Genomic DNA, 14,108 nt, shown 5'->3' with positions numbered 1-14,108 from the left:
GATAAGCGTTCAAATCCCCCAGCTTCCGGTTTCACCCTCCAAATAGTCAAATAGATGTTTTTCACTAATCGAATACTTGTTCCCATAGACTTTAATGGGATCGAATATTCAATCGAATATTCGAATATTCCTGGGATATTCGTACGAATAGCGAATATTCTAATACCACAATATTCGCTCATCACTAGTAAGAACGCCAATCCCTTGCATGTTTTTTTTGTTTTTTCATGCATTTGCATTTTTTTCTGCCATTTATTCTAGCGTTTTTTGCTTTGTGTATATTATTTTTGTTGTGGAGCTATTACGTCATAAAAAAAGAAACGACAATGCAATCGGAGTATTATTATAATCGAACCAACCTGAAAAATCAATGGCAACATGTCAGTATTACTACATGGTGAATGGCATAAAAATTCTCACATTTTGTTCTTTTCACCTAATAATTTTAGGGGGATTTACGGTATATTTTATGGAAAAGTACAGTTAGGCTAGGTTCACAATGCGTTTTTGAAGTCTGTTAAACTTCTACGTTTTATGGGGGGAAAGAAACAACTGCAAAAATGGAAGCAATTGTGTACAATGCTTTGGATCTGTTTTTCTACTGACTTTCATTAAACAAAAAAAAAAAAAAATCAACTCTTTTCACTTGGTGGACCACGTTTTTGTGTATGTTAAATGTATCCATTTAAGGCTGGGTTCACACTACGGAATTTAATGTTTAGATTAATTCTATAGAAATATATATATATATATATATACGGTATGAAGGTATAAGTCGCAGTATGGTGCATAATAAGTTTAATTAAAATTTTTTAGTTGGATATTGAACTAATATTTGAGAACTAAATGAAAGCAAGGAACTTAACAGCGGTGTAATCCCCCGACATACAGCGAGATCTTGGACATATCCCCCCCTGAGCTGCAGGATTATGGTCCTGTATAGTGTCCCCGAGTCGCCATCTCTTCCCATACGTCCAACTCTCTCTCCTTCTCCTGCGTCTCTGGCCGTCTTCCCGGCTCTCTTCTCACAGCTTCGGAATTTCTGGAAATTGACCTGTTATATAGTAGAGCTGCTCCCCTCCCTGCCCCCGCTCACACTGCAGATCTCTGATTAGAATGATGATATCACTGCGCACATGTAATGCAGAAAGCGGCCAGGATGGACGGACGCAATCAGATCTGGACGAACAAGATGAGATCAATGATTTGTCGTTTAGCGTTACATTTTGGAGTCAATAAAGCTATTTTTGAAAGTGATGATAATCAATAATCACTCTATGGTATTAAAATGAGCAGGTTATCGCCTTCTGCATCTCGATGACGGTCTGTGAGCCTCCTTGGCTATGGTGCTCGAACAGATGGCCAAATGGTCAGCTTGCCCCAGCGTCCTCTAACAGCTAGAGAAAAATGACATGGAGTTCAGATCAACTATAATACAAGAGACTGAATCTGATGTAATACAAGGGAATGATATTCAGAACAATGTTAAAACTGTGTCCTGTGTGGTGTAGTATAGAGGAGGTGTCCTGTGTGGTGTAGTATAGAGGATCTGTCCTGTATAGTGTAGTATAGAGTAGGTGTCCTGTGTGGTGTAGTATAGAGGAGGTGTCCTGTGTGGTGTAGTATAGAGGATCTGTCCTGTATGGTGTAGTATAGAGGAGGTGTCCTGTGTGGTGTAGTATAGAGGAGGTGTCCTGTGTGGTGTAGTATAGAGGATGTGTCCTGTGGTGTGTAGTATAGTGGAGGTGTCCTGTGTGGTGTAGTATAGAGGAGGTGTCCTGTGTGGTGTAGTATAGAGGATCTGTCCTGTATAGTGTAGTATAGAGGATCTGTCCTGTGTGGTGTAGTATAGAGGAGGTGTCCTGTGTGGTGTAGTATAGAGGATCTGTCCTGTATAGTGTAGTATAGAGGAGGTTTCCTGTGTGGTGTAGTATAGAGGAGGTGTCCTGTGTGGTGTAGTATAGAGGATGTGTCCTGTGGGGTGTAGTATAGTGGAGGTGTCCTGTGTGGTGTAGTATAGAGGAGGTGTCCTGTGTGGTGTAGTATAGAGGAGGTGTCCCGTGTGGTGTAGTATAGAGGAGATGTCCTGTGTGGTGTAGTATACAGGATGTGTGGTGTAGTATAGATGATGTGTCCCCCTGTGTGGTGTAATATAGAGGATGTGTCCTGTGGGGTGTAGTATAGAGGATGTGTCCTGTGTGGTGTAATATAGAGGATGTGTCCTCTGTGGTGTAGTATATAGAGGATGTGTCCTGTGTGGTGTAATATAGAGGAGGTGTCCTGTGTGGTGTAGTATAGAGGAGGTGTCCTGTGGGGTACAGTATAGAGGAGTTGTCCTGTGTGGTGTAGTATAGAGGAGGTGTCCTGTGTGGTGTAGTATAGAGGAGTTGTCCTGTTTGGTGTAGTATAGAGGATGTGTCCTGTTTGGTGTAGTATGGTGGAGGTGTCCTGTGTGGTGTAGTATAGAGGAGGTGTCCTGTGTGGTGTAGTATAGAGGATGTGTCCTGTGTGGTGTAGTATAGAGGAGGTGTCCTGTGTGGTGTAGTATAGAGAAGGATGTGCCCTGTGTGGTGTAGTATAGAGGAGGTGTCCTGTGTGGTGTAGTATAGAGGAGGTGTCCCTCTGTATAGAGGATGTGTCCTGTGTGGTGTAGTATAGAGGAGGTGTCCTGTGTGGTGTAGTATAGATGATGTGTCCTGTGTGGTGTAGTATAGAGGAGGTGTCCTGTGTGGTGTAGTATAGAGGAGGAGATGTCCTGTGTGGTGTAGTATAGATGATGTGTCCTGTGTGGTGTAGTATAGAGGAGGTGTCCCTCTGTATAGAGGATGTGTCCTGTGTGGTGTAATATAGAGGATGTGTCCTGTGTGGTGTAGTATAGAGGATGTGTCCTGTGTGGTGTGGTGTGGTGTAGTATAGAGGATGTGTCCTGTGTGGTGTAGTATAGTATAGAGGATGTGTCCTGTGTGGTGTAGTATATAGGAGGTGTCCTGTGTGGGGTAATATAGAGGATGTGTCCTGTGTGGTGTAGTATATAGAGGATGTGTCCTGTGTGGTGTAGTATAGAGGATGTGTCCTGTGGGGTGTAGTATAGAGGATGTGTCCTGTGTGGTGTAGTATAGAGGATGTGTCCTGTGGGGTGTAGTATAGAGGATGTGTCCTGTGTGGTGTAGTATAGAGGATGTGTCCTGTGGGGTGTAGTATAGAGGATATGCAATGCCCTGGCCCCTAGGGGCTACTCCGCAGTATAGATGGTGCTAACAGGCAGGAACTGGGGCAGCTGTAGGATATAGGGTTGTCACGGTGTAGGCACGAGGGTGATACAGCTGGAAACCGGGCTCCTGACAATGCGGGAATACTGGGCATGCGATTCTTCGTTGTCCTTAGTCAGGGCACCAATTATCACACCAATGCCAAGGTTCAGAAACAACGGTAGTTGTATATTTATTGTCTCTCCGGATGCAACCGGGAATAAGGCAAACTTGAATAAAGCAGAATAATGGGTGATGCTGCAATAGGCTGTGAGAGTAGCGTGCTGAATGATGGGAGTAGTAGTGATACTGAGGATAAGATGCTGGGTGGAATGAGACTTGAATGAAATACTTGCTGTTGATGATTAGAGAAGATAATGATTAGAGGAACTGAAGAATGACTGAAGAATCAACACCCAGATGAGAATCTTGAGACTTGAAACAGGAACACAGCCAGCGGACTGAAGCAGCAGAGCACACGCAGGCCTCTCTCCTAGCAGGGAGAGAGGACAGACACAACCTATTCCCTATGGGGCAGGGAATAGACTCTGAACTTGTCTCCTGAAGGTGGAGAACAAGACTGAGGTGGCACAGGATGTCACATGGTAACCCCAGCCAAAAGCTCGATGACCATTGGAGTTACCATGGAAGCAGGGCACAGTCACGTGACATCCAGCCATTGCATCATCACACCATTAGGCATATACAGAGAAATATACATGAGAAGTACCATACTTGAACACTAGAAGGCGACATAATACCATTAGGCACGGATACCTAAATATACCTGCAATAAATGAATGAAATAGCAGACCTGAATACTGCAGGGGTGACACAATACACGCAGTTTGCAGTGGACCATAGCTTTCCAGAACAGAACTGGTTATAATAAAAGTATGAGCATGAGAAGGGCTGTTCTGGGACACTGCAGATGTGTCCTGTGTGGTGTAGTATATAGGAGGTGTCCTGTGTGGTGTAGTATAGAGGATGTGTCCTGTGTGGTGTAGTATAGAGGATGTGTCCTGTGTGGGGTAGTATAGAGGATGTGTCCTGTGTGGTGTAGTATAGAGGAGGTGTCCTGTGTGGTGTAGTATAGAGGAGGTGTCCTGTGTGGTGTAGTATAGAGGAGGTGTCCTGTGTGGTGTAGTATAGAGGAGGTGTTCTGTGTGGTGTAGTATAGAGGAGGTGTCCTGTGTGGTGTAGTATAGAGGAGGTGTCCTGTGTGGTGTAGTATAGAGAATGTGTCCTGTGTGGTGTAGTATAGAGGATGTGTCCTGTGTGGTATAGTATATAGAGGAGGTGTCCTGTGTGGTGTAGTATAGAGGATGTGTCCTGTGGTGTAGTATATAGAGGAGGTGTCCTGTGTGGTGTAGTATAGAGGATGTGTCCTGTGGTGTAGTATATAGAGGAGGTGTCCTGTGTGGTGTAGTATATAGAGGAGGTGTCCTGTGTGGTGTAGTATAGAGGATGTGTCCTGTGTGGTGTAGTATATAGAGGATGTGTCCTGTGTGGTGTAGTATATAGAGGAGGTGTCCTGTGTGGTGTAGTATAGAGGATGTGTCCTTTGGGGTGTAGTATAAAGAATCTCTCAGTGATAAATAACAGGCAGGGATTATTTAAAGGGGCTTTATGTTTAACAGAATAGGGGACAAGTAAGAGATTGTGGTGGTCCAACCTCTGTGCCCCCCAGCGACCTGCAGCTTGCCCTATGGCTCTATTCATTCTCTATGGAGCCGCTGGAAAGACCACAGTGCTGACTGTTGGATGTATTTGAAACAAAGGAGTCGGGGGAGGTCACTGGAGGGCACAGAGGTTGGACCCCACCACTGTCTCTTACTTTTTCTTTAACTTTTATTTAGAAAACCCCTTTAAGCGGACATTCCCTTTAAAAAAAAACATCTGCTGTAACCCAAATAGAGATGAATACAAGGTACTTGTACATTCTGTGCACTTGGGCGTCTGTATCTCTGCAGAATTCCCCTTTGTAATTGATATTATTTTATTGACGTATGTTCCTATCTACAGATTGTTCTCCTTTACTGGAAGGTTTAAGTTTTTTTTTTTATAAGAAGTCATTTAAAAATCTGTATAACTCCTTTAACACTGCTTCATGGAGTCTTTACTGGGGAAGGGCTTCCAAAAGTATTCTCCCCCTGAAGATGGTTTTTCTCTGTCCCCGAGCAGATGGGCCAGTGCCGCATTGTATATGTGTATGTCAGTGCGCACTGTAAAATGCTCTGGGATGAAGGTGTATTATGCACACCCACCACTAAGTGTCTCACTATATTCTATGCATGTGGTACAGCTGAAGGGAAGGTTTGCCAAGGTTTAACTGCCTATGTGGCTGTTTGCCTGTATCTTTCTGTGTTATGCCGCAGTCAGTAAGGTGAGTAAGAATCTGTCCCTGTTTGAGTACCTCACAGAACTCCCACCTCTATTTATCTAACCTATCAGAGGTTAGACCGACCTGTCCTGATGTGTCTTTCCCAGTCAGAAAGCTCCCTGAGGCCTATTATGGTAGAGCAGAGGGGTAGTTAGTTCTGGTTTGGTTAGAGTGAGAGAAAGTACAAGAGAGAGTGTTCACTGTTGCACAATTTTACAGGGCCTGGCCTGGAGGCCAGGACCCATTTGCGGAGTTCCAAGTGGATGTTTTATCCTTTCCTTTATAGAGTTTCAGAGCTAGCCATGCTGGGCTAGTGAAACCTGCGATGAGGCTACTGTAAACAAGGTTTGAGAACGATAAACAATGGTTTATCAAAAGATGAGATCAGTGACATATCAGCGACTGATCGTTGTCTTTCAGCAGGTTATTGATTATTGCAGATCCAGTTAGTGTATGTGAGGAGATTTTTCTAGGCCCTGGCCTGAGGTCAGGGCCCTGTCACAGGACTATTCCTGATTTCTTTATGTTGGATTCCACTATAGCCATGTCCGTCTACAGCATCTCAAGTAGGGACTGCAGTGAAAACTGGGACTAACACCTGTTCATGCTGGGCTGCTGTATCTTCTACCTCTGAAGGCTATACAAGTGTATTGAGGTATAGTACAAGCCAGCAGTTAATTGCAAAGGCCGAGTCTCTACTGCTAACACGCAAGGACCCTGAGAGATACTCCCAGCAGCTAGCTCTACCCACTAGGTGGGGCTGTAATCCCTGATCTTGTGTCACTCTGTGCCCACAGGATAGCTCAGTCGGATGTTCATTCCTGTGGATACAAGAATCTCTTCTAACGGCCCCAGCTGAGTACTTAGGTAATTAGGTCCCCTAATCTGTAGCCTTCAGACTTCCCAAAACTACAACTACTACAAGTCAAGGCTATTCAAAGCTATTCTTGTCAAGGTCTTTTCTACTTCAAGTGTCCACACTGTGCTGTGCCTGAATGTAGCAACTCAAACTGTGAAAGAACTGTTTATTGCCCTGATGGGACCTCCTGCAAACTATATATCAAACAACTATACTGGGAAAACCCACTGAGCTCTGAACCTGCAGACCCACAAGCAAACACCCCAGAGAAAACAAAACCCAACTGGTATACTCCTGGTATACCCCTCCACAGGACCTTGCCATGGCACTATGCTGTTTAGTTTTTTTTTTTTTTCTTTTTTACAAACTATTGACAATAGGTCAATAAATAGTGAGGATGGGTCAACTAGATAAGCACAGCCCTTCTTCTTGGCATCTTTGCTGGTCCCGGAGTCATGTTGCTGGATTTCCCAATGAGACCTGGGTCACTATATAGAGGATGGACGAAAGGGAAAGCAGCTGTGGAAATCATGACTCATCTGGGATTCATCCACATTCCACTCTGCAATAGTCAACTCTATACAATGGCTTCAGGGATGTGAGTTCACTGACACAATCACCACTCCCAGCCACACACAATAACGTTAAATAAAGACAGATAAATAACAACAAAACTACATATAAACTACAGAGAAAAGGGGATAAGATACATTCATTACCATATACAAACCTTGAAATGTATATCCTGTATTATACTCTAGAGCTGCACTCACTTTTCTGCTGGTGGGGTCACTGTGTACATACATTACATTACTGATCCTGTACTGATCCTGAGTTACATCCTGTATTATACCCCAGAGCTGCACTCACTATTCTGCTGGTGGGGTCACTGTGTACATACATTACATTACTGATCCTGAGTTATATCCTGTATTATACTCCAGAGCTGCACTCACTATTCTGCTGGTGAGGTCACTGTGTACATACATTACTGATCCTGAGTTATATCCTGTATTATACTCCAGAGCTGCACTCACTATTCTGCTGGTGAGGTCACTGTGTACATACATTACTGATCCTGTACTGATCCAGAGTTACATCCTGTATTATACTCCAGAGCTGCACTCACTAGAGTATAAAAAAGGTGCAGTTGAAGCATCATGAATTGTTAACATAAAAATCTATGAAACAAAATTTTACCCAACTAGAACTGCAGAAATTGCAAGTTTTAAAAGAGAAGTGAAAAAGTTGCACATGACATGTTGTAAGCGGCGCTCTGGTCGGCCTGTCTGGTCTGGCTGCGCCTTCTGCCTGTTTTGCTGATCGCTGCCGCCTATGGATCACACATCTGTAGCCTCAGCTACTTGGAATAAACTATGACAGAACTCTGGTGCCTTTTTGGCCCATGGTGCCACATCTTAAGCCACACCCCCTTGATGAAACCACTCCTCTTTGTCAGATATTGGGGAATAGTTACTTATTTATTATTATGTGTTACATACTCATCCCCCATCCAGCATGCAACATTTATAGAGCTGGTGTCTTCTGATGTAGCAGAGCCCAGGTGGGTCTAGTTGATGAGTCTTCTTTATACCCTTCATTTGCTTTACTGTGAGTGACAGCTAGTGGGGTCACATGATCAGCGCCCGGCTACCGGGAGATCAGCAGAATGTGAAGTGCAGCTCTGGAGGTGACACAGAATATAAAGAGAAGGATTTAGAATAAGACTCCGCCTTCTATCTAAGATGATTGAGAGTGAAAGTTTTTAAATGTGAAGCTCCGCCTTGGTGTGCAGTGTAGTTATAAGGAATGGCAATGAGTGTGAGTGAGCGAGTGAGTGTGAGCGTGAGATGGCAGGCGGCCAGAGAACATTCAGTGGTAAAAACAGGGGTGATGGATACTATAGGATTAATGTGTGTGTCCAACTGTATCTAACAGAAAATGACATTTAGGAGGAGCATAGCAAGGACAGTCAATCAGAATTGTTCAGAACTTTCTGTGATACCGATTGGTTGCCCCTCACAATGCTCCACCCATAATTTTTCTTTTTGGTTGCATGCTGGCAAGACTGTGCCTTGACTCCTCCCCTTTGTCTTTTACTATGACTCCTCTCTCATCGCTATCCCTATTCTCCCTCTTCCCCTCTCTTTTCCCACTTTCTTCTCCCCTCTCTCTTGGATTTCTCCCACTTCCCTCACTCTATGGCTCCTCCCTCCTTTCTTCTCTCTATGGCTCCTCCCTCCTTACTTCTCTCTCTATGGCTCCTCCCTCCTTTCTTCTCTATATGGCTCCTCCCTCCTTTCTTCTCTCTATATGGCCCCTCCCTCCTTTCTTCTCTCTATGGCTCCTCCCTCTTTACTTCTCTCTCTATGGCTCCTCCCTCCTTTCTTCTCTCTATGGCTCCTCCCTCCTTTCTTCTCTCTCTCTCTATGGCTCCTCCCTCCTTTTTTCTCTCTATATGGCTCCTCCCTCCTTTCTTCTCTCTATATGGCCCCTCCCTCTTTTCTTCTCTCTATATGGGTTCTCACTTTTTGCTCTCTCTGGTTCTTTTTGTCCCTTCTTTCTCTTCTACTCTTCCTACTATTCTAAGGCTTTATGGCTCCCTCCTCTTTTCCTCTTTCTGTGTCTCCTTCCTCTTCTATCTTGGACTTAGACTCTTACTTTTCCTTCACTTTCTATGACCTCTCCCCTTTCCTCTTTGTGGCTCCTCCTGCCCCGTATCTATTGCTCCACCTTCTATGCTCTCTCTATCTTTCTACTCTCTTCTGGACTCTTATCACTTTTATCACTTAGGCTCCTCACCCTTTTTTCTCTCTATGGCTCCTCCTGACCCTCCTTTCTCTTAGGCTCCTCCCCCTTTTTCTCTCTATGGCTCCTCCTGACCCTCCTTTCTCTTGGACTCCTCCTACTTTCCCTCTGTTTCTATGGCCCCTCCCCTTTTTCGCTCTATTGCTCCTCCTACCCTGCCTCTATTGCTCCACCTTCTATACTCTATACCTGGCTACTCTCTCCTGGACTTCCCCACTTTTCTCATTTTCCTAGGCTCCTCACCCTTTGTTCTCTCTATGGCCCCTCCTGACCCTCCATTTTCTTAGGCTCCTCCCCCTTTTTCTCTTTATGGCTCCTCCTTACCCTCTTTTCTCTTGGACTCATCCCACTTTTCCTTAGTTTCTATGGACCCTCCCGCTTTTTCTCTCTATGGCTCCTCCTGCCCTGTCTCTATTGTTCTACCTTCTATACTCTATCTGGCTACTCTCTCCTGGACTTCCCCACTTTTCTAGGCTCCTCCCCCTTTTTCTCTGATCTTTTTGGCCCTCCTCTCTCTTGGGCTCCTCCCACCTTTCTCTCTATTGCTCCACCTTCTATACTCTACTTGGCTACTCTCTCCTGGACTTCCCCACTTTTCTAGGCTCCTCCCCCTTTTTCTCTGGTCTTTTTGGCCCTCCTCTCTCTTGGGCTCCTCCCACCTTTCTCTTTATTGTTCTACCTTCTATACTCTACCTGACTACTCTCTCCTGGACTTCCCCATTTTTCTAGGCTCCTCCCCCATTTTCTCTGGTCTTTTTGGCCCTCCTTTCTCTTGGGCTCCTCCCACCTTTCTCTCTATTGCTCCACCTTCTATACTCTACCTGGCTACTCTCTCCTGGACGTCCCCACTTTTCTAGGCTCCTCCCCCTTTTTTTTCTTTTCTTTTTGGCCCTCCTTTCTCTTGGGCTCCTCCCACTTTTCTCTCTATTGCTCCACCTTATTTACCCTCTTTATCTGGCTCCTCCCTCCTTCCCTCTCTCTATCTTAATCTATGGAGATCGAGAAGAGTTTTTTTTGTTTGTTTTTTTTGCAACCAACAGAACTGAACTATAGAGAGGAGCTTTTTATGTGGTGATTGTGGTGACCTTTACCCAACCAATGATTATCCTCAAGGGGGTTATACCACCACTGGGGTACCCAATACACGGGGGTAACTGGCACCAGCCGGCAGCCCCTCCCTCCATAGCCCCAGCCGGTGCAGACTAGACCAATCCAGAACGCTGCCGCTGGGGTCGAGAAGGGGTCGAGAGGTTCACAATATTATAGCTATTAGCTAAGTGGCCAATAATCCCTTTCCCTGAGTGCTTGGTGACGTCCTGTCATAGTCCGCTGTATGAGCTGCAGGTCCTGGGGCTACGGAGCGGTTACGGCAGCCGTCATTAACCCATTAGCTGCAGTAGGACAGGTCATGTAGATAATGCACAGGTTATAATCACCGGGTTATTATCCTTCTCAGATATTCTGCGCCTTCCAGATTCTCCACGTACATCCTCCATTATACCTCCCCCATCATAGATGCCTGCCCATTACATTAACCCATAGGAGTTATCACTCAGCTTTCCACAGATCCTTAAAGGGGTAGTTCACCATTTATTTTCTTTCACTGTTATAAGGATTGTAATTTATTTCTATTAAAAAATCTCAAGTCTTCCAGTACTTATCAGCTGCTGTATGTTCTGCAGGAAGTGGTCTGACACAGCGCTCTCTGCTGCCACCTCTGTCCATGTCAGAAACTGTCCAGAGCAGCAGCAAATCCCTATAGAAAACCTCTCCTGCTCTCCAGACTTGAAAGAATACCACTCCCTGCAGGACATACAGTAGCTGATAAGTACCGGAGGACTTGACATTTTTAAATAGTAGTAAATTACAAATCTATGTCACTTTCTAGCAGCAGTTGATTTGAAAGAAACATTTTAATGGCATCTCCAAACATCAAGAAGATGTTCAAGGATCCCAGCGCTCCATCCTACCGCCGCAATGTGTGTATGCCAGTCTCCACTGTAATTACAGCATTCTGTTCATGAACCAGGAGGCTCAGGATGACTGTGCCTATTGCGTCTGGTATAGTCACATGACATAAAGCTTTCAGTAACGGCCATTCCCCTGAGGACAGAGCAGTCTGCCAGCCGTCAGATGGGCCGCAGAGGAATCATTGTCATTACTATAATCACAGTAAGGTGCATGATAGGTCAGGGCACCATCACTGGGGACAGGGGTCAGAGGGCAGGTCAAAGGTCACACATAGGTCAGGCAAAAAAACATCTTCCAGGTCTCTATGTATCTGTTCTTGTCTGAACTCGCCTGCTCACATAGCTGAGGGTCTGTTACAATGTATCTGCCACAGCAGAAGTAAGTAGGACTAGATCAAGACATGGCACCGAGAGGGTAACGCGCCTCCAAGCTAGTGTAGGGGGTCTTATAGGCCATGCAATGCTCCCTGGGAAAATCTATGCAAATTTGATCTCCTCCAGAAGGTGCACATTACCTCCCTCTGCATTGGGATTTCTCCAAATTGGACATGCCTGCCATGGACAGAGGTGGCAGCAGAGAGCACTGTGTCAGACTGGAAAGAATACACCACTTCCTGCAAGACATACAGCAGCTGATAAGTACTGGAAGACCGGAGATTTTTAGATAGAAGTAAATCACAAATTTATATAACCACTCCAGCTGTTGCACAACTACAGCTCCCAACATGGGAGCACGGTAAAGGCTGTCAGAGCATGATGGGAGCTGTAGTTCTGCAAATGCTAAAGAGTGCACAGTAACACCAGGGGTAGGAAACTACGACTCCCATCATGCCTGGACAGCCAAAGCGACATAATGGGAGTTGTTGTTTTGGCTGTCCATGCATGATGGGAGTTGTAGTTTTGCAACAGCTGGAGGGTTGAAGGTTCCCCCCTTCAACCCTCCAGCTGTTGCAAAACTACAACTCCCATCATCCCTGTTAAAAGTAATCATTATATTCCAGGACTTGCATGCAGTACACACCATTTGACACCAGAGGTCGCTGTCTCACCTCTCAAAATGTAACTGTGCTCTAATTCTGCTGACACACAAAAGGGTGGAGGATGGGGGGGGGTCATCCAGCTGGCAGCCCACCTCATCACGTGGGTGACCTGAAGAGCTTGCAGTCGTGTCCCCTGCACATGCTTACAGCCCTGGGGTATCAGCAGCAGCCTGGTCCTCTCCCTCCCTGGACTGCTGCAGTGAGGGGAGGGGGAGGGGCAGTGCTGCACTGATGGCTGCAGGGGGGAGGGGTGTCCTCCAATCAGCTGGCAGCCTGCAGTCACACCTCCCCTGCAGCAGCATCCAGCGATGACATCATCAGGACAGGAGGGACACGTCACCAGCATCTGCTGCTGCTCCTGTGACCCCCAAGAACTCGGAGCCCCCTCCTCCCCTGTGTGCAGCCTGAGCAGCTGCTGCCTCAGTGTCTGCCTGCTGGGACTTGTAGTGCTACAGTGTCAGCCCCCTCCCCCATCTGCAGCCTCTCTCCACCAGCATCGTGGGACTTGTAGTCCTACACTAGCTCCCAGCTGCCCCTGTATACCGTTGCCCTTGTACATAATGCATCTTGCTGGGAGTTGTAGTTCCTCAGCATTTCCTCCCTGGTTATAAGATCCAGCATGCTGAGACTTGTAGTACCACACAGCTTTAGCATAGAGGGGGGGATGGGCATGCTGAGACTTGTAGTACCACACAGCTTTAGCATAGAGGGGGGGATGGGCATGCTGAGACTTGTAGTACCACACAGCTTTAGCATAGGGAGGGTGAGCATGCTGAGACTTGTAGTACCACACAGCTTTAGCATAGGGGGGGATGGGCATGCTGAGACTTGTAGTACCACACAGCTTTAGCATAGGGAGGGTGAGCATGCTGAGACTTGTAGTACCACACAGCTTTAGCATAGGGGGGCGAGCATGCTGAGACTTGTAGTACCACACAGCTTTAGCATAGGGGGGCGAGCATGCTGAGACTTGTAGTACCACACAGCGTTAGCATAGGGAGGGCGAGCATGCTGAGACTTGTAGTACCACACAGCTTTAGCATAGGGAGGGGGTGGGCATGCTGAGACTTGTAGTACCACACAGCTTTAGCATAGGGGGGATGGGCATGCTGAGACTTGTAGTACCACACAGCTTTAGCAGGGGGGGGCGAGCATGCTGAGACTTGTAGTACCACACAGCTTTAGCATAGGGGGGATGGGCATGCTGAGACTTGTAGTACCACACAGCTTTAGCATAGGGGGGATGGGCATGCTGAGACTTGTAGTACCACACAGCTTTAGCATAGGGAGGGTGAGCATGCTGAGACTTGTAGTACCACACAGCTTTAACATAGGGAGGGGGGATGGGCATGCTGAGACTTGTAGTACCACACAGCTTTAGCATAGGGAGGGGGGATGGGCATGCTGAGACTTGTAGTACCACACAGCTTTAGCATAGGGGGGATGGGCATGCTGAGACTTGTAGTACCACACAGCTTTAGCATAGGGAGGGTGAGCATGCTGAGACTTGTAGTACCACACAGCTTTAGCATTGGGAGGGGGGATGGGCATGCTGAGACTTGTAGTACCACACAGCTTTAGCATAGGGGGGATGGGCATGCTGAGACTTGTAGTACCACACAGCTTTAGCATAGGGGGGTGGGCATGCTGAGACTTGTAGTACCACACAGCTTTAGCATAGGGGGGGGTGAGCATGGTGAGACTTGTAGTACCACACAGTGTTAGCATGGGGGGTGAGCATGCTGAGACTTGTAGTACCACACAGCTTTAGCATAAGGGGGGCGAGCATGCTGAGACTTG

General features: G+C 46.3%; 1 long non-coding RNA gene across 1 annotated transcript; it reads right to left on the bottom strand.

The window, feature by feature from the left end:
• Nucleotides 1–791: 791 nt before the first annotated feature.
• Nucleotides 792–12,497, bottom strand: LOC138798400 (uncharacterized). The gene is made up of 3 exons (XR_011364071.1): nucleotides 12,318–12,497; nucleotides 11,784–11,882; nucleotides 792–1,397 (listed from the first exon to the last, which is right to left on the bottom strand). It is a non-coding gene; the product is annotated as an uncharacterized lncRNA (long non-coding RNA).
• Between the last annotated feature and the right edge of the window lie 1,611 nt (nucleotides 12,498–14,108).

The sequence above is a fragment of the Dendropsophus ebraccatus genome, chromosome 8, assembly GCF_027789765.1.
Source record: "Dendropsophus ebraccatus isolate aDenEbr1 chromosome 8, aDenEbr1.pat, whole genome shotgun sequence".
NCBI lineage: Eukaryota > Metazoa > Chordata > Amphibia > Anura > Hylidae > Dendropsophus > Dendropsophus ebraccatus.
The sequence above is the reverse complement of the archived record's forward strand: the minus strand, read 5'-3'. Positions and strand labels throughout refer to the sequence as shown.